Here is a 21,404-nt window from a genome sequence, read left to right as displayed (position 1 = left end):
ATGTGGAAAAGTTATTTATAATATTCCCTCCCACTACAAGTGCAAGTGTTTTCTTCATGGTACACTTATAAGTATTAAATTCAGATGAATGTCAAATGCCTCAAATAATGCAATTTTCAGCATAGTCTTCGGGAGAATTTCCCATAGCCTAAAGGTTGTTTTGTATGCTTATTTCTTCCTCATAGTGAAACTGTTTCTTTGGTAATCAGAATTTTCCATTTCTTAAATTGAATCCTTTGCTTCAATTTAAGTATCTCTTCTCTTGAACCTCCTCTTTAAATGCAATGTTTTTTCATCTAAATACTAAGACTACAACTTTAAGCATTTTTGTGGTGATAATATCAGTATGGGAAGCTGCCATTACCACTGCGATTTCTCTATTTGTGTAGACAATTTTATAATTCATTAGTACAGCATTGTATTTTTAAATATTTAGATTTATTCACTTTCACTTGCATTGTCTCTCTTAAATAGTTTCTGTTTTACATTGAACAGTAAGAATAATTTCAGGACTTTTACATGGAATAAGGGAAAGAAAAAAGAATGACTGGTTCAGTATACTAAATTATTTTATGTCTCTGTTGATGTTACCTGAGCTCATTCCAGCTCCTGTGTTTAAAGGAGCTGGATTCCTTCCAGCTCAAAAGTTCCATGACCCAGCCCATGCAATTTTTAAGCTGTCAGAACAAATTCTTAACAATTTACACTGTAGCATGGCCTCTGAAGAATGTTTTCACTCTGTGTCTTAATATGCAAAATAAATAAATGCCCAAAGTCTCTTGCAACGCGCTGAGGCAGTTGCTCAAGGTGTTAGTGCAGCGCCCAGCTGAGTTTAAGAGCCTCAAATGATGTGACTTCCAATATATCCCTTAAATAGTAAGACAAGGCCATAACTCTTGAGGCTCTTTCTACAATCGGAATGGAGTTCTGCAGCTGGCTCAGATAGCTGAGACAAAAACACCTTTATATTGTCTTTCAACAACCTCAGAGGTCTTTGGCGCAGAGATTCAGTCTTGCCTGGCCCCTTGCCCAGTCTCTGATTGCCTCAGGCCGGTGGTGGGAGGGAGCTGTTAGAAAGCAGAGATACCCTTAGCTTATTTGTTTTGATATTATCTTGCCTGTAACAACCTTCACAATTCACCTCCACCCCCTCCTCACCACTGATGTCTGCAGGGGCTGCACCAGCGCAAGGGCAGGGTTGTTGTGGGCATAGCACCACTGCTGCGCTACTGGGATGCAAACAGGAGCGTGACTGGGCAGCAAGCGGAGTGTGGAAGAGATGCAGTTTGGAGTTTTGGGGTGAAAAGCTTTATCTTGCTTACTCTGTTTAAGTGTAATTAGAGTCCACCCCATTCCTGCCCTCATCCCCAGGCAAGGTCGCTGGCCTCTTCACTGGGTTTTCTGAACTCCAAAGGCTTTAATGGGTTACTTGCCCCAGTCAGTGGTTCCCGAGGTTGGGAGCTCCACTTTAAACAAAAACTCCTTCACAGAGATTCTCTCGGTACAGTCAGGCATTTTGGCTATTTTAGTTAAGACCAAAATTATATAACAAACCCATATGACTCTGCCTGCTGGTTTACCATCAGCTTTCCTCCGGACAGCGGCAGAGATCTGTGTGCTTTATTAATGTCTCCACACGGATTTGGGAGATGCAGCCCCAGTTCTGCTGTGCATCTGAGGGTATGAAAGTCTTAATAGGGAAAATTTGGTTGCAAATATGATACGCCTCACAGTAATGCATAACTCATGTGTTTCCAGCTAAGGAAAAGAAACCCTTCTTACCACAACTATGCACCTCCAGAACTCCATCCATATGTCAGAAAGATACTAGAGTTATATTTTTGTCATATTATTTAATGCTTTAAGTACACCACAATAGTAGGAGAGCAAGTATGCAGACAGGCCAACTCTTTGTGTATATTTGTAAGAAATAAAGCCAAATTGAGAGCAAAAAAGCAAGAACTAGCAAAGCATTTCCAACCAACTCATTAACTGTGACTCAGCTTAGGTATCTGAGGAAATTAAGACATCGGTAACTATAATGAAGGGGGGAAAAGACGGCACACAATAAACCTTTTTTATCTAGCAACTGTAGAAAGACGTCTTCCCACTTTAGATGTGTTTGTTGAAGTCTGTAGTCTTCTTACAGTGGGTAGGATGAGAAAATCATCGAGAACATGCTTTAGTAACAGAAAGCTGAAGATCCGGCGGTATCACTGACTGAACAAAAACAGCAGGAGGCCCAGGCTGCAGCATGGGTTGTGTCAAACCATGATGTTCATTCTGCCTTGTGTGTTGATGTACGTCTGGACATGACCAGAGATTGTCCGTTCTGTAGCATTCACAGAAAGCTGCTTTGCACAAACAAGTTTCTGGATGCCTGCTGAAGTCCTGACACTGAAACCATCCTAATGCCGTTAATAAGAGAGGTATGACTGCAAGATTGTAAGGAAAGCAGCAAAATACAGGTGTGTGAGCTCAGTTAACACTCATGTCACCTGCCCTGAACCACACTGTCTTTTTAAATGCTGCAGGTGTGTTTCTGATGGTGAGGAAGCTAGGTAATTTAAGGCAAGACCAGGAACTTATGCTGTTTGGCAGTCAGGAGCCATGAAGATCTTAGCAGTGTCCCTTCTACGCAGGTACTAACAAATAAGGTTGGTATGACATAGGTACCAGCCTAGAATTTTGCTATGAAGCATATAGCTGAGATATATTGTGAGCGTTGGAGTGCAGCTTAAAAGAAATATTTTTTTAGAGGAAAAGGGCAAGAAGAGTGGAAATGACAACAGCCTTGCAAAAAAAGGAGTGAATGCTAGGGAAAAGGTTTAATATAACTTGGTAGTTTTCAGGGACCTGCTGCCAGTTGTGCATTAATAATAAAGATTTTGCTTCTTCAGCTGGCTGTAGCCGAAGTTAGTGAGAAGCCAAAAGGCAGGGGTTGCTCTGAGGAGGAGCATGCAAGTAACCGGGAAGTTTCAGATGCCGATTACAGGTGCTTTGCCCAAGCGTTGGAACTCCTTATTTCAAAGAAGGTTTGAGTCTGGAAATGAGCTTTAGGGTTAGAAACACTGCCTAAGCTCTACCCAGCTGGCTTGGAGAAGCTTTTGGACACTGATATGTGAGGCAAGTTCAACAAACTGGGATTGGGCCTTGAACAGTAAAACAATATCCTCTTTTTCTTCTGTGGAATTAGATCACAGATGCGGATGTTAACAAAGGATTATGGAGCTGTAGCTCAATTCTCATAAAGAGAAATGGTGATTAGTTACAGAGACTTGTGAGCTTACTGCTTCCCAGCAGCAGAGGGGCAGGGACCCGCAGGGGCCCGGGTGCTGGAATATCACTCATGCTTCACTGGACAAATAACAGCAACTCTGTGCTGGTTTTCCAGTCTGTAGTATGATGCAGTTATCTTACTGAGGGATTGAAAGGCATAATCAATTGTAAAATGCATTGAAACAGAAAGTGCTATCTCAGTGCAAAGTGGTTTTATCTACTGCTGCACACCCAAAGGATTTAATTTTGAGGTGGAGACACATTTCTTAAAGCCTGTCATTTGTACTGAAACAATTGGAAATAATGAAGCCTTGGGTTAGTGTTGTTGGAACCTTGTTCCTGTTGAGGTTGGTGGCAATTCCGTCGCTGATTTCAGCAGGAAGAGGATCAGGCTGCTTTATCAGGAAGCATTAGGGAAATACAAGAGATTCTAAAGCTAAGGATCTGGGATTTTTGAAAAGCTAAATTATGTCGTGCCAGTCCTCACCCTGGTAGTCCAATGGTTTAATATAGACCTTTTGTGTCAACTAATTACTCAGGGATGTGTTAACTTGAAATATTAAGGAAACTGCTAGCTTTGTTGCTGTCTACAAAAAAACCCCACAAACATGCAGAATAAAGAACATCTGAATAGCCTAGGCAGAAAGCGAACGTAAGATAACATGTGTTCATTGAACAAAAGAAGGTAATTTGAAAGGATATGTGCCATTAAAATGGGTCATATGATCCGTGATAGAAGTTACAAATAAATGCAGTGCACCACTGTTGTGGAAATTGAAAAGTAACAGTCGATGGGGAGAAACCAGTAGAAAGAAAGATAGACAGAAAAAAAAACTTCCACAAAAACAAACCAAAGAAGGCCTTGTGGAGATTTGTGGAGATTTACCCCAACTTAAATCAAGTTTAGAATGTATTGATATTTGGGAGATGTCTCTGACAGTTATGAAGTCAAAGAAGAAGTATGGCTTTTGCTCTGAAGAATTTCAGAGTGTATAGATCTGCTAACAATTTATATATCAAAGCAGTCACCAAATGGGCTGGAGAGGCAGAGCAACAAATCATTTCCAGAAGTTGCCATTATCAGGATTTAAAAGTAATGTTAATCTCAGTGTTGCTACAAAAATGAATATCAATGTCAGTATTTTAAATAAAATCTGATTTTGATTTTGGTATGGGGGCTTAGAACTCCCTGGAATTGGTCTTGGTAAACTGTTCTATAACCACATCAGCTGGAGTCTTTCGACATATAAATTACAGAAATCTGGAAAGTTTTCTAAACTATATGTATGGTCTTGTTAAATCACAGTGCAGTGTTTCATCTGACCATTGAAGACCCGTGTAGTAAGTAGAGCTAACAGAGAGGTGCACAGGTGACTTTCTTATTAAAAATCAGACTATCCCTCATTTATTTTGGATGTTTTTCTAAAGGATTGATGCTTCCAGATGATTTTATGCCTTTGCATTCATTTCTTATTTTGGAAAGGAAGATCTTTTAATAATGTTTAGCATCAACCTCTCCCACCCCTTCAATTTGCTGCTCTGGTAAAAGTGCTGCTCCTCTGCAAAAGCTCATAATGTGCTATATGAAATGTCAAGAATGATAAAGCAAAACAAAGAACCTCGAAAGGGAAATGTGCTGCCATGAATATCTGAAATGTACTGAACCACTGCTTTATTATACTTAAATTTCAATAAACACTTCTCTTAAGAGCTTGTGTTTCTGTAGGCAGGGAGATGGTTCCCTATGTAAATAACACTGTTTACCTTTTCTTTAAAAACTGTATTCTCACCACAGTGGTAAATCCTACAAGAAAGCTAAAACACAGTTAGGCTGTGAGATATGGAACAAAATCTCGGAAACCTCGCTCTGTGCTTGCTGGATTGCTATGTGTGGCCATAAAGCAAGAATGCCTTAGAGAACTGATTTTCACAATGTTTTTGCGTCCGTTCTGGTTTTGAAAATAAGAAAGGAGGGAGCCAAAACCCTCAAAAGAGTGCTAATAAGCTCATTTTGCGTCTTCCTTGTTTTATGTCTTGCTCCAGTTTTTATAGTTTCACTCTTAGCAGATATGGTATAGCACAAGATTTATTTCTAAGTGCTTATCGCTCCTTAGTAGAAAGCATTTATGTTTTTCCATAAGAACTCTTTCTAGTCACCTCTTCCTTGATAGCGTTTTTATCCACTTACTTTACCCTGAAGTGTCACTTAGAACACTTCTCAGAGGTTGGCAAAGGTTAGTGTAACCATTAATGCATTAAAGTTGGATGCTGGAGGTGTTAATGCTTTGCTGCCAGTCTTGTTTTAGTGCTAGCTGTCTCTGGTGTCAAAGAACTTCATTTCCTAAATGCCAGGCCAGCGTTGCCCTTGTCTGAAGGCTTCCTCAGTAACTCTACTAACTTTCCCAGTCACTACTTTCAGTTTCCCAAGAAATCAGGCTTAGAGCCTTGAAAGTCTGAAAATGTTTCTGTAATTGATTTTACAATTTGCAAATATAACTGTTTTTTTTCTTGGTGGTCATTTCAAGACGTGTCATTTGCATCTTTTGAGGGCCAATTTAGCAGCAAGCGGGAAGACAAATACTTGAATAATATTTTCAGAATGAAAGGCAAGGCCCCCACTGCAGTTTTATAGTCTGCTTCATAGCATCAGAGAGCTTTTGTGTAATTCCTCAGGTGAGACAACTGTTACCTGTCATGCAGAGCTTGCTTTTTCTCCTCCTTTGTTCCAAAGAGGAACATTGTAAGGGAGTAGTAGCTCCTGTAATAATATTGCTGCCTGTGTTACATTAAGTGCTGTGGCGATGGCTTAGTTTTGCATGGACTAGAAAAAGGCTAGAGCTGCAAGGTTCTTAAGTCTGCTGGTGGTTTATTTGGTGCGTTTGGATCGGTTCTCACGCTGGTTTAGATGTGGCTAAAACTGGCAATCACAATGTTTGTCCACGAAGGCAAAGTTACTTGCTTTTGCACAGGCGGACACATCTCCCTTGGAGACGATGTCATAGAAGAAAGTAGTTTAATGAAGGAAGAATGGAAACACTGGAGAATACTCCAGGATTGTGTTTTTTTTCAGATTTCATCTTCCTATTCTCTGTCTCAAAGTAAACATTCCGTCTTTGCATGAATAAGTTGAATTGTGTGTTGAGGCCTCTGAATATGCTTGAATAGCTTAAAATGAAGAGGCTACGTCATAGCATGGTTGAGCACAAAGTTGTGGCTGAGTTGACGTGCTTCTGAGGGGAGAATACACATGTTTAAGGAACTTCAAGATGAAAGGCCAGGGATTTTAGCATGCAGAGTTGTGCAACAGCGGTCCAGCTGGGACTTCATTAAAGAGAAGGAACAATGTAAAGCATTACTGTGTCCTGTGGCAATGGTCTAATCAAATGTCACTGAGCAGCTCCTTGGTACAGCATGGGTTGAAGTCTTACTGAAATAAAGAAAAAGCTAATTGCTATTTTTGGCTGCACTGTTGCGTGCTGGGTTGATTGCCTTGTCCATTTGGGAATGTCTTATGTAGTAAGCTAGAACACAGTGCTGCAGGTGCAGAAGTTCTTACCATGTTTTCTCGAGAGAAGTCCAATAAATCATTGTGCCATTTCTATCAATAACTCGAAATGCTGAGTGCTCTGGCCTTGTCTTTCTGAAAGGGAGGCTATATTCTGTTGTTCCTATGCATTTTGTAAAGGCAGTCAGGACACCTGCTAGATTTCTCAGTGCTGTTGGATTGAAAAGCTCCTGGCTTTTGGGCTAGCACTAGCAGTCTGCCACTAGCTGCCCATGATTCCACCAAAATTAAGAAGCTCCGTAATTATGAGGAGTGTAGTCATGCTTCCTTCTGCCCTGCCCTGCCTGTTGCTCGCCATGCAAGTCTTTGAGGCGGAGGGATTAGCAGATGCCTGTGGTTGCTCCGCCGTTCGTCAGAGAAGGTGCTGGTCTGGATCTGGTGCCTCTTCCTGTAGCAGCTCAGACTGCCCAGCTCCACAGCAAACTCCCCAGTTCCCAGAACTGCCCCAGGGATTAATTAGTTCATGTTTATAATGTGCTTTGATGTAGAAAGTGTTGTTATTATTACTTAAAACTCTTGAACTGCTCCTTGGTATAGAGATGCGAGGCTAATAGGTTTTAATTACAAAAAATACGTATGCTGAGAAACACAATCCCGTTGTCTGAATTCCAGTGAGTTTTTCTGTGTGGTTTCCTCTTGCCATCCAGTTGACTTTTAAGAACATGTGATTTAAATTTTTTTTTTATTATTGTTTAAAATGGGGGTTGCCTGATGTTAAAATATTTAGATTTATTCTGATTTTATTTTTAATAGCATACAGAGCTGCTTTGACTGAAAATATTTATACTGATGAAACACATGCCAGTAGGCTCTATTTGTATTGGTGCTCAGCTCTTCAGGAAACTGTTTGTCTGTCTATGTCGCTTGGCTATAATGCACTTAATGAAAACAGTGTTTTGTTGTTTTTTAGAGTAAATCTGGAGTAGAGAATTTGGAAAGAAAATGCTGCTGTCTTCCCAAATAATTATAAGAAAAAGAAGTGTAAATCAATTTGTGTAACTGTATTATTTCTCATTCATTGTATTGCTTTGCGTCAGAAGCCTTGGAGAGGTTAGAAGTAGGTTTTGCTGTGGCCAATTGGTGTAACTGATAAAATGAACATGGATTCATATGGAGTAATTGACAGTCCATCTGTATTAAAGTTATTTATTCCACTACCTGTTGATCACATGCAATACTGCAAGTTGATGAAAGCAAGAGCTTCTTTTTACTTCTTCATCTAATGAGGAATTGTTTCCTTTATTCTGAGTCTCACTGGAGGCTGACAAGTCCAGACCTCATAAGCGTCTTTGATGAACACAGTAATATGGTGGAAACACTTTTTTCTAAAAATATTTAAATATTAATAGTTATATTATTTAATTTATTCTAATTTAACTACTGAAAATATGGAGCTAACCTTATCAAATGCTTTGGCTTTTGAAAGGCAAAGTAGTTCTAGTTTCTGTTTAGGGCACCAGGCTTAGCCTGAGTTAGCGATATTATAAAACAAAGGTGCCATCAATGAACTAACATGAAGCACATTTGAAAAAACACATCTGCAGTCAATAATCGTGAAGAGTAAAGAGCATTATGGACAAATTCATTGGAAAAATATTCTATATTGGGTATGAAATTCTTGTGCACGTGTATAAACAGCATAATTGTTGGGCTTTGGGGGTCTGATACAGGGCTCCGGGTAGACACTCAGCTACCAGGGTTTGTACGTTTGCACATAGTTCGTAAACAGCATGATTTGGAGCCCAGTCATGTCCTGTGGTTTCCTCATAACCTTCATGTTGGATGAAAAATAAGCTGTCGCTCATGGCATTGTGGAAACAGAACTACTTAAAAAGACAGTCATTGGACATGCTAAATTTTCTGTTGTTTATAGCTTTTAAATCAAGGGTTGTTGCCTATCTAAAAGTGACTGTGATAGGCGTAGTAATCAGTGGCTGAAATCTGAGGGGACATTTAAGGAGGTCAGGCTAAATTATCATAGTGTTGCTTCAAGAGTGAAAGCTACAAAAGCAATACTGAGCATATGCTTAATCAGAATTTTATGTACCACATTTATGAAATGGGTATCTACTGTTCTAAAGCACTTTGTGGGGGGAGTCGGGAGCCTTTACTTTAACCCTTCCTTCCCCAAAGTCAGCCTGAAGACTGAGTTATTTTAGAGTGCCACAAAAACAGGACGGAGGAAAAGAACATCCCTCCTTTATCCATAATGCAGTGCTGTTGTGTTTAATTCTAGGTCAGTGTTCTCTTCCCCTAATAAATAAGAGAATCTTGCATTTTGGTGAACTCAAAGTGTGTTTGTGAATAGCCACTGGTACTGTGCTACAGATAAAACCTGTTCATGTCAATAGTATGCACCCATCCCATCAGGGAAATGGAGAGGTCTTGCCTATATGGATTAGATTGTGATGGATATTAGTTAGTAAGGGAGAATAGATTAATCTATATAAATGTGAAGTATTTAGTAGTATTCTTCAGCTCCAGATAATGAAATGCCATCGAGGCACAGTTAAATTTCTGTTTATTGACAAACATCTGCTGCAGTAAAGAGCCTGCCAGGAGCATGGTCTATGTTTAGAATTGATTTTATATCCTGATAACTCTCCGTAGTTGTGTGAAACATGCCCAAGTGCTGGAATGGAACTCAGTAGTTCTGTCTATAGTAATAATTTACCTGTTACCTTGTCTATGATTATTCCTCTTCTGGTGATTTCCCCCCACTCCTCCCCCTTGCAAATAATAGCAGAAGGAAGACCTCTGCTTTGCCTCTCTAATGGTAAGGTAGTTCATCTCAGAGTTTTGAGCTGCTTAAATGTTTATTTTATACTGTCAATACTTTGTTAATATTTCTGTGATGCCTGAAGCATTGGTCTAAGTGCCTATCTGCCTAAGCAGCTGTGAAAGCTGTTTGGTCAAGAATAATTTTTGGATTCAAAGTGTAGCTTTATGTTTCTGCCCCTCAGGATCTGACAGTGAGTGCTCAGTGATGTACACTGGAAATCCTTGAAAAGTTCTGCTCCATAAATTCTATCTGTGCAAGGGTGGGATGGCATGGGGGAGACAAGACCAGTGCTGGCTTCCTGAGGGTGAAACAGCCATAGCCTCTGTGGAGGTGAGCCATGTGGCTACTTAGCTATCCATTTACTCTGCCGCTTCCCTTGCTCTTTTTCTGTGGTCATTCTCATGGCCTTTATATATTTTGGTTAATTCTGTGAAGTTACTGGCTGGTAGCTCTGTGGTTTCACTGTTAATCCAAGACTGGATTGCATTGCCCTTCCTCCTCTGTCATTCTCCAAAGATGTGTGTTAAGGGTGTGAGCGTGCAGCAGTCATCGCTCCTAATCAGCAGGTTTTCTCACTGCATCTACTCTATTCTCAAGCACACAAAGATATTTCAGACTATATTTTTACCGTGATGCCATAGTTGTGCCATAGCTTTTATTCATAGAGGCAAGGCCTGCCCAATTGCCCATTCTCTAGGCTGAGAAGTTGAATTTTTTTTTAATGTAATTTATTTTTATAATTTACAAATTTAAATTATGTAACATGTTAGCCACATGCCAAAATCCTTTAAAAAAATAACTTTGCAAAGGGAATTCTAGAGTTAAATAAACAGTTTCATGTGTTGAATTATACTAGAGAATTGCAGGGAAGGTGATCTGTTAAAATTACACTCAGGTGGTATCAGTTTAAAGAACAAAGAATTGAACAATGTGCGTGTTGGGGGAAAAAAATACAGATAATGGGTTGGAATATACACAGTGCATGGCTGAGATTCTGCAGAGGCGTGGGCCAGAGCAGTGCTTTACTGGCAGCACACTGTGCTGCTATAAAGACGATCTTTGCTCTTCAGACTGGCAGGAATTGCTGTGGGGGACTTACCTCCTACAACGAGGAAATGCCATCAGCCGTCTCCATCGCTCCCCACCCGCTCCTGGCTGAAGGCTGTGCGGCTTTGGATGGCTTTCCTCCTTTGGCTGGAAGGGATGGTCACTAAAATGCAGAGCCTGAGGGACGTGGGTAGGAGGGGGAGACAGACAAACTCAAGGAAAAAGCTTCCCCTAAATGAGTATAGTGTATATGTAGCGGAGTGTATATATATATAGCAGAGCATATGTGAGAGTGGAAGATAGTACAGCAGTTCTCCCTCTTTTTAAAGAAACGCCTTTGTAAATGCATTTTCACACTTAGTCCCAACAAAACATGCTTTCCTTTTGATGTTTAAATACCCTTTATCTTTTTGAATAGCTTGGTATTACCCCAAAATAACTGACACAAAAAGAGCAAAATCCTGCAAGCCTCCTGCTTGGCAGTCTCTTGCTCTGCATCGAGGACGCATAACTATATTTTCTGTGCTGCTTTTGGTACACAGGCTTGTTCTGGGGCCATGGTTGTGCTGTGGGGGAGGAGTGGGTTTGGGCTTGATGAAGGCGCTTTTCATTAGTTCTCACTGAACCAGCTCGAAGGGTGCCTGGTGCAGTGATTCCTTTTAGCCTGCAAGTGGCATTCTTTGTCCAGTTACTGGGCTCGACAGCCTAGTTTATCAAAAATCCTTACCTCAAGTGATTTCAGAATAACACTTTCTTTTCAAATGTTTGTCGATGGCAGCCTGTTTGCTGACTATGAAAATAAAATCAAACTAGAAGCAAGGCTTTGTCCACTGCAGTCACTTTCCCTCGGTTTGCTCTAAACCTGTCAGTTGAAAGCCACTTCTTGGCACTGCAGAGGCTTTTCTCTCCTTGAACTTCAGGAACACTTCTAGTTTACATCCACATTTCATAAATGTCCTTCTGGGATAAGCTGCCTGCCTTGGGGTTGTATGTAGGGGTCTAGTGAGGATGCAGCCTATTTCTAAACCTAGGAGAAAGTAGGACTGTGTAAGTCTCACGAACTTCAGTTATATTATTTCCACTGTAATTTCTGCAGAGGCTCCTTTGGCATTTTCACAGTATGCCGTGTAGCGTCTGCAGCAGCTCAGCTCTTGCCGTGGTTATTCAGGTCATACTTCGGTATTTGAATGTAATTCTTCAGAATGTTGGTATTGGCAAGCAAGGGAGCTACATCTCCTATGAAGATACAGGTATTAAAGCAGCATCTTTGTTTCTAGGAGCTACTTTACCTGCTGCAGTTAATTTTACTCATGTATCTCTGCAATGAGAAAATGGCATAGAAACCCTGAATAGTTAGCTAATCATGGCATTCCAGATGTACCTGAAAACAACAGTGCACTTCCCATTGGTCCATTTTGGGTGATTTTTCACTTTTGAAAAACTAGAATGTATTCCCACAAAGAGTGTGAAACCCAAGAGGGCCTCTTTTCTCATAAAATTTTTGTTAGGGAATGTGGGAAGGTGGTTCTCCTTTGGGGCTGTGTTGTGCTCAGGAAGGAATATGGAGCTGGGAGTCTGGATTCTTTTATGGCTTTGAGAGATCTTTGCACTTATGTAGCAAAGTATTTAGTTAGGATTCATGGTACGCTTACAGACAAAATGTGAATAATTATCTTTTAATTTTTTTTTAAGTAGAGAAACTAGAGCCAGTTCAACACATGAAAAAAAGCTGAAGTTAATTTAAAAAATGAGCACCTAAACTGATGTTGTAACATGTGTGTTCTTAAGCCCTTCGGGTTCCATAGAGCATAGCCTTTGCCAGCAGTGATTAAAATACTAATGAGAAGGAATGAAATATTCCAAAGAGAGATGAGGAAGGTGAATTAGGCTTGCTGTTTACCTGTAAAGTTTAAAAAGGTGAGAAAGAATGTGTTCCCTTGAATCTAGACCGCTTCAACTTCATAAAGAAAAATTCCCCATGCATTCAGGACTTCACCGCCTGTGTGTAACAACCTTTGTATAGACACAGTTTTCTTAGAAACACTAAAAACTGCCAGTGTGCCCTAGAAACATCATATATTTTAGCAATATTTATTATGATGTTGGTTTTAATATTCAGAGACCACATCCAGTTTTGCATGGCTAGAATTTATGGAGCAGAACTTTTCAAGGACTACAATTATTTAAATAGAAATATTTTCATTTTTCATGCACAGACACCCTGTGAGGTTTCAGAATCCACACAGCTTTCAATTTTAGGAGTATTCTTCCCTGTGTTTTCAGGAACTTTTTGCATTCCTGAATCTAGTTGTGGGATTTTCCCCCTAATGGGATCCAGGCTTAAATGCTGGAGTCACACATTCTGTCAATTAGTGCAAATAAGTTCTTCGAACTCATTTAATGGGTGCAGATAGATTTATTATTATTATTATTATTATTATTATTATTATTATTTTGCTCTGTAGCACTGTGCCTCCAGTGTATTTTGTCACACTTGTGTGAAGGATACTGGGATGTTCAGTTTTTAAGCTTTCCAAGAGGGTCACAGGAGAAAAGCTATCCATTGGGAAAGTTAATTGCATAGTACCAGTCAGTGGTCATGCTCAGCTGGTGTTCAAGGTGCTTTTCTGGTGGTGGTCAAACAGCAGAATTAGTTGCATCGCTTTTCTTTCTTGGGGTTGCCCGTTGTTGGCTCCCTTTAGTTGCTGTGGCACTGGTGGAAGCTGTGGCTGGACCAAGGCGGGTACTAGGTGTACCGTAACTCTGAGCCTGCTTGCAGGCATCTGTGTGGCTTGGAAGGATGGTGGCACAGAGCCACCGCTCTCTTAGGGAGGGTTGGGAGCTAGTGTATGGAATCTTTTTGTCAGAAACAATGGGTTTCCTTCTTCTCTATGAAAGCAGCAGAGGTACCAAGACAGGGTCCTTAACCACGTGCTGCCTGGGGAACCCACAGTGCTTGGGCTGTTGGCATCATCAGCTTATGGAGGCTTTGGCCAGTTATCCAGGCCACCTTTGCAGCCAATGTCCTTTCCCCCACCCCCCCCACCCCACCCTTTTTTTTATTCTGGGTTTGTTGGGTTGGTTGTATGGGTCTTTGTGTGTGTGGTGGTGGTGGTGTTATTGTTTTGGGGTTTCTTTTGTCCAGAAAACTGAACTTATGACTTGCAGTCCCAAATGTGGGGGCCTGTCTTGGTGGAAAACTTGGTCTCAGTGAGGGGGAAAAAAAAATGTTTCTTTTACGCTATGAGAGGTTTGTACTGCACAACTGAAAAAAGGTGCCCAGAACTACTCTTACTGCTGCCTTTACTAAAGGGTGTCAGGTAAGAAGCTAGCAGTTGGAAAAATAAGAGTATAGACAAGAGCGCAAAGGATCTCAGACTGGCCAGGCAAGCTTCCCACTTTGTCTGTGCAGTTTTACCTTGCCTGTCTAGTTGTGTTTCCTATCATAACGTCTTATAAAAACTGATGGAGTGCTTTTGCATGGTCTGATTATTAGCTCTAGCATGATGAAAATCTTCAACAGGTTAAAATCCACTGGAGTGTCTGTTTCATGGGAGACTAAAGATCTCATAACATTATAAGCAATCCGTATTTAATAGCTTTCTGGATGTATTGGTGAGTGTGGCTTTTGATAATTTAATGTTAAGAATTGCTATCACAGTGGAAAAATCATTTGTATTTATTGTACTAAAGGTAACCTGCTAAGAATGCCATCTGCAAGCGTCTTTCAAACTGGGTTGGTGTTACGAGTGCACAGTTATGTCTGTGATTGGAGAGATACCAAGTAAGGGGCCCATGATGAAATTTTAATATCGCTTTAATTTTGAGATTTTATTCTTAATTTCCCTGCTAAAATCTGCTTGTGCCCAGTGTTGTCATCTTTCTTTGGAAGTGTGCACACCTCGATCTACAATATCGAGAATGGTGAACCAGCGTTTTACTACATTCTTCCCATAAAGGTCAGTGGGGATTCCTGTGTGGAGAAGGAATACAGATTCAGATCCTGAGTAGGAAATGTGAAGCTCTGGATTTGTCACTTCTTTAACAAATTTATTTTTTTGCAGTTTTCATATGACTACTTTGTAACGATTTTTTTTTTTTAAATTAAATGCTTGGTTATCTTTCAGAAAAGCATGTTTGCCACAAGGCAAGATGGCCTGTGTTTATAGTAGACAAAGTGAAGAGTATTTGCTGAGAGCATAACCCTATTATGACAAGCATCAGTTTACCTTGAAAGTAAATAGTTTCTAAAAGGATGTAAAGTAACCATGTTTTGAAGTCTTCAGATTAATGCAGCCTCCATGTGTATGATTATGTATAAAACTTGCCAACAACAACATGGCCAAATGATGTGGATGGACACCTGCTGGGCCTTCTTAAAAGTGCTTAATGGGGCTAAGCAGGAGGTCATTACCTCAGTCTAGTTTAGGCACATGTGCAGTTTTTTGGCTCCTAAATATTTTAGAAAGTATGACCTAAATCCTGATGTCCTATTGATTTCCTATGCCTGTAATAGATTTTCTGTGAGATCGAGATAGAGTAAATATCTCAGCCTATTCTACCTCATTTCTCCTGTTTCTGCCACACATTTTTGTCTTGTTTGTTTTAGACATTAGGACCTTTGACATCAGGACATGTCTTGCTGTCAGTGTGCCACGAACTGTATACCAAATGTCCACTCTCAACTGTGAACTTCTGCTTGGTGCAGGTGTACAGTATTTTATGCAAATGTACATAAATATCTACACATATTTATTAGGATTAATACATAATGAAATAATTGGCGTTGAAATTCTTATATGGCCTCTCTGGCTTGAATACATATAGATGAAACTCACTTATTCTGAACTTGAAATCAAAAGGAGACATGAAGAGTCTGTGTCGCAGGTGCATTAACAGCCAAGGGGATGCTGAGATTTAAATGGAAAAGCTCTATTTTAGATCATGGTTCCACTAAAAAAATACAGTAAATCAAATACAGAATCTGCTTACAACTGCTGTCTGATATTTCCCAATTTTTCTGCCCATAGTACAGAATTTGCATGCAGAAATAAAGAGTGTATGCAGACAAAAGTATTTTTAAGGTGACATGGTCTTGTTTCCTAGAGTAGGTTTGAGCTGATGATTTACAGGTAATGGCCAACTCCTCCCTGCCAGTTTCTTTTTTTGTCCCAGTGTCTAGTTGTTTATATAAGAAACAAAGCTGGAAGAACAAAAGAGTAAAGAGGTGATAAAAGCAGAGTGAAACCAAAACAAAATCTGTAAAGGGCCTGAGTGCTTTGATATATTTTGCATTTCCTCAAAGGACTTGCTTGAAACAAAAGCCAAAACAAAACCTGAAAGCTGAAGATCCCTTAGGCAGGTGCCCTACCTTTTGGGTTGGAAACTTACTGCCTTTTAGCTTCCTGATGTTCCCAGGTTCCAAAGCACTGCATAAAAGTGAGAGGAACTGGAATTTACCTATTTGAGCATAGAATCAAGCCATAGTTGTACGCACGTAATCAGTGATGTGAGACAAGAGACTGAGGACCGAGACAGTTCCATGCAGTATGCAGTGCTGCAGAGGAAGGCGTCTAATGTAAGAATGGATGAAAGGCATTACTCAAGGAGAAGGCTCCTAGAAAGCCCTACAAATGAGGATTTTAATAGGACGTAAATAGAAGCCTCTTTGACCACATGGGAAAAAACAGAAGACTTTTCAGGGTAGGCTCTCCTACTTCCTACTTTTGAGCTGTTGAAGAAGAGAATTGTCAGTGGCCTTGAAAAGTACATGTTTCTTAATGGAAAAGGAAAGCATGAAAATACAGGAGTTAAATGAGCCTTGGCAAGTCATCAAATAGTGAGAAATCACTCTCTCTCTTTAGAGGACTATGTTCAACAGTTAGTGCGTTGACCACAGAGGGAAAGTGTTGCCTCTTGGCAGATTGCTTCACCTTGGTTTGCCTAACGCAATGGTCAGCTGCCATCCTGTAGCAGTGAGGTCTGCTGCGGTGGGGTTTTGCGTAAGTCAAATGAAGGGGCTGGAAAAGGAGAGCACTGGAGAGGGGCAGTGGCCAGAATTGTCTATTGTGAAGTGCAACCACAGAAGAAATAAAGTCTCCACGGCTTAACTATCTGTATCATGTGAGGCTGGATGGGAGACCTGTGGCCGAGTTTCCTAATTTCTTGGCTAGCGGGGATTAGAAACTTTGTGTGCTGGAGGTGCTGGGTCTGCATCAGTGCCTCGCACCCAGCTGCAGAATGCAAAGCTGCTTTCTAGCTTCAGCCCTCCTGGCAGCAGTAGGAGGGCTGCTGTAATAGTCCTAGGGAAGACAGAATAAAGCTATGTAGCAGTCCAAGGTTAAAGCAGTGGTTAGAGACACAAAAAACAAGCCCACTTGGATAGCTTAATATTGTGAATTCCTGTCTTTTTGGAAGGGGAGGCCACCTCCAAATAACTCCAGGGACACACTGCCAAGCTCCAGGCTAATCTAAATTGAAAAAAATTATCCTCTTAGAATTTCAGTTTATTTTGGCAACACTAGCAAATTCTTAACAGCGAAGCGAGTTAGTCACTCTGGAGTAGTTCTGAGAAGTCCCAGAGGACAGCACTGAGCAGTAACAGACAGCTGAAAGCTCAACAGTTTTCTGTTTTGTCACCCTGTAGTCTGCAGCAGAGTTAGCCAGGGAAATGCAGACCTGTAGTGACGTGAGGCCTTTTATTTTTATCTCCCTTTTTCAGAGTGCTTGTTGGTTGTCTGGTAGAGTCTGAGCATGTGCATGGTGAAGCTGGCTGAAGCGGAAATGTAGAAGTATACGAGGAGCCTGGAGATTTACAAGAAGAGGTGGAAGAATGACACAGAGGTTATATTGGCAGGCAGTGTGTTTGCAGCCCTCCGAGCGCTGGTTAGGCTGAGCAACGTGGCAGTGTTGGTGGAACCTGCTATGACCTGGTCACTCATTCAGCTATTGCAGCTATGAAGAAATTACCTATTGTTTGAGCAATAAAACCAATAAACTGATTATTTTGAAATACCTGACTTATCTCCACTAGTGCTACCAAGGAAGAACATCTGTGCAAACTGAATAATTGTACTTTTATCTCACCATATTCTCCTTTGCTCAGAATATGGTGTATTTTATGGAGAAGGGAAAAAACTGGTGCAACATGCTAAGCAGGTTAAGGTCAATTAGCATTCAGCCAATTGGACTGAATGATCGTTGCAGGTCCCTTCAAACTGAAACTTTCTATTCTGACATTCATATTAAATCCTTACTGTTAAATAAGATACTGTAATATAACCATGAGCTATTTCTTTGTGTGTGTGTATGTGTGTATACATGCAGGCATGTATTTAATACACCATTTTAAAAAGCTATTGTATGTACTTATTGAAATTATATAACTTAATTTCAAAGCCTAAGGTAGTTCAAGGCTGGAAGAGGCCATTGGTTCACTTAATCCAATCCCCACTTGGTCCAGGCCAGGATGTTTTTTCCCAATTATGCTGTATTAACACCAGATAAAATATGTTTAGAGTGAAGGATATTCTCCAGAATGGCAGGGAGTCTTGATTGGAAGACATTAAGAAAGAACAAAAAAGACTGCCTCTCACTTTTTTTTGGTAGTCTGGCACACAGGTCTGTTGTTTTTACCACTGATAAAGTGTGCATTTTTGCAGATTCCGTTGGTTTGTAGGCAATGGTTCATGCTGTATCTTTTTATTCATTAGATTAAAGAGTTCTGAGATAGAAACAGGCTTTTTTACTATTTGTCTCAATTAAGAAAAGATTAATTGGAGATCTTATTAAAAAAATTTAATGCAATGATGAGAATGAATGAATGTTGTTGAATTGTCTTGTTTATATTGAATATCATACACCTGAAAAATTTGTGCCCATTTATTTCTGCAGGTAAAGACTTGCTGTTGCAGTTGGGGTGGGGGGAAGCCCCATACCCACCTTCCTGGCTAGTTGTGAATGAAATCGTGGCTGTTTGTGTGCAAGTGCAAATCTCAGAACCAAACAATTTACCCTCAGATGCCATTTTCCTCTCACTTCTGTTTTAAAAGGCAGTGCCAGAAGGAGACGTGTTTCAAGTAATAGCATGTGATTCTGACTCTGCTTGGTATGCAGAAACCTTGCTGGCAGCTTCTGAGACTGCTCCAGTTCTGCCTGACTGTGCTGTTTCTCTGACAGAGTCTCTGAGTTGTTGGTTGTAGTGTTGTTTCAGAGTGTTCCAGTTTTATGTTTTTCTCTTTACTGCAGTTCCCTACGTTGAAATACCTTAATACTTACAAGCTTTACATAATAAACCTTACAAGCATTTTACATAACCGGTCTGAAACAAGCCTGTTTGCCCTTGCAGGTATAAATCTCCACATTTGCAGTGATCCCACAGAGCCCAATGTCTGCTCGTTTGTTGGCTTCCTCTCCTCCAAAAGCAGAAGAACGTTCATTCACCTAATCTTTGCTGCTAAAACCATGCATGTCTGTGTTTGTAAATAGACATAATTTGTCCAAAATGGGCCCCAAAGACCTACTTTCTCCTGATTTAAGGAACAGCACAGTTACAGTCAATTGCTTAAATTTATGGCTAACTGCTGCTTTATAAAATCATGCCAGAATAGCAGGAAGAAAATGTATTTTTAACAGATACAGAGTGTTAGTGAGACACAAAGTGTTAAGCATGATTCACAGCTCAGGCTGCTGTATCTATTAAGTGTTTAAACTATGGCATTTCATTATAGCCTTGGCTGCCTCCTATGTATTGTGACAGAGCGGTTGCTAAACCACTGCCCTTTACTCTATTGAGTTGGAACTGTCCCCCTGAGTGCCTACAGCCCGTCCTGCTCACAACTGACAGAAAATTTCCTCCAGCTCAAGGAGCGAGAGTGTCTGAGCTGTATCCATGTTGCAACAAGCCCCTGTGCAGCATGTGTGCGGCTCGACCCGCACACCAAAAAGTTCTCAGTGAACCTGGCTTCAGTTTAATAGAACTGTAGAAACAGAACAAGTTAGGTACAAGTTTGATAGAGTTTTGTGCTGGGGTTTGTGTGGCTTTGAGAGAAACACACTTTTGGCCTCTTTCTCCCTCTGTAAAGAAGGTAGTAAAAATCTTGATTCAGTTCTGAAAATGTCTTAGGAGAAAGATGCTGAGGGCAGGAAAGGCAAGGGCAGTGGCCTCGCTGACAAGGGCACAGTCTCGCAGTGCCCACAAGGCATGAAAAGAGTAGACCTGGGAGGATAATCCTATTTAGCCAAGAGACCAGAGATCACCAGAAGAGTCCATAGTGTTGGGGCAGGTCCAAAGCCAAACAGAGAAACGTCAGTGGGCTTGATCAGCATGGGACATGGCCAGGTACAGGCAGAGCTGCAGTGCTGCTCAGGCAAGGACGTTCCAATTCATGGTTAAGTCATTACAAACAGGAAGGAAGAGGTACAAAATCGTGGAGGAAATGTACGATTTCTTGAGTTTTGGCCATGGAAAAAAGAAAAGCGTCCCTAACTTCAGAAAATGCATTAAAGTAGTTTTAAAATTTCTTCTCAATTATCATGACTAGATGAAATCCTGGAGGTGGACCAGTTTGTTTCTGGGTTCCAACAGTGAGGTTTTAAAAGTGGTTACCAGCAAGTAGAAATAGATCCAATTTAGTCCTTTTCAGGATACATTTTGTGACTGTGGTATTTCACAGGTCAAATGTGAAAGGTTAACGAGAAGGGTCAGTATACTCCCCCAGCTAGTCTGATATATGTAGGTGATAATGTGGTCAATGTTACAGTCCATGAGCAGAAACAGATGTGTTTACAAATGACCTGAGATAAGCTTAAGGTTGCCAGTCTGAAACTGTACCCAAAGAAGTGTGAGTTGGTTTAAGGATAGAAAATGTATTTCTGGGTTTCTGCCAGTGATGTAGTCATTGGAGAATGGATTCATGCAGGCAAGAACAAAACAAGAAGCTGAGCAGAACTCCTTAAACCCACCAGATGTGCAGAGTTTTGTAGGATTATGGTCTTTTATTATTACAAAAGTTAAGCTGGTAGATTTGCCAGTGTTGCAAAATATATACGTAAGTTGTAGATTAAAAGGAAACTATTTTAGTCATCAATAGAAATGTGATTTAGCAAGTTCAGAGCTGAAAGGGCCTATTGCAAAGGTTCCTCTAGTATATCTATGTGTCAGAATGCTTCCATATTAAATACAGATGCTAGAGCATGCAGTTCGGGGCAGTTTTGACACAAGAACATAAAAATCTTGAGGGGATGGTTATTGAGGATGCTTGAAACGGAGCTTAAATTCCCTAGGTAGAAACTATTGGAACACTCAAAAGGAACTCCTGGCAGTGATTAAAGCTGTTGGAGTAGTTCCAGCACTACTATAGGGAGATATTTATGGTCAGGACAAATCATACATCCCTGCAATGGCTCAATAGATCCTGCAATCCTGAAAAAGTTGCCAGGTGTCTGTAAAAACTGCCACACTAACATTTTGCAATTACAACTACTTTGTTTTGTGCCTTACTTTGTTGACTCTGGCGCAGGACTAATTGGGAAGGAAATTAATGATTTCTGAAGAGAATGAGGATGAAGAGAAGGTTGGCATAGGTGAAAATAGTACTGGTTCATTCAGGTGAGAATTGTCTGTACTAATCAACAGCTTCCCAAAGTGGGAGTTATATCTGGATAGTGTGCAATGGAAAGATGGTACGGCAAATGCAGCCACTTCAGAAGCAGTATCTTTTCAGAACACGA

At 40.6% G+C, this 21,404-nt stretch overlaps 1 long non-coding RNA gene across 3 annotated transcripts in view; it reads left to right on the top strand.

The window, feature by feature from the left end:
• Window positions 1–21,404, top strand: part of LOC130159186 (uncharacterized) — a 750,763-nt gene that overhangs the window by 180,491 nt on the left and 548,868 nt on the right. The window lies entirely within an intron of this gene.

Source organism: Falco biarmicus, chromosome 15, assembly GCF_023638135.1.
Source record: "Falco biarmicus isolate bFalBia1 chromosome 15, bFalBia1.pri, whole genome shotgun sequence".
Lineage (NCBI taxonomy): Eukaryota > Metazoa > Chordata > Aves > Falconiformes > Falconidae > Falco > Falco biarmicus.
Note: the sequence above shows the minus strand (reverse complement) of the source record. Positions and strands in the feature narration are given on the sequence as shown.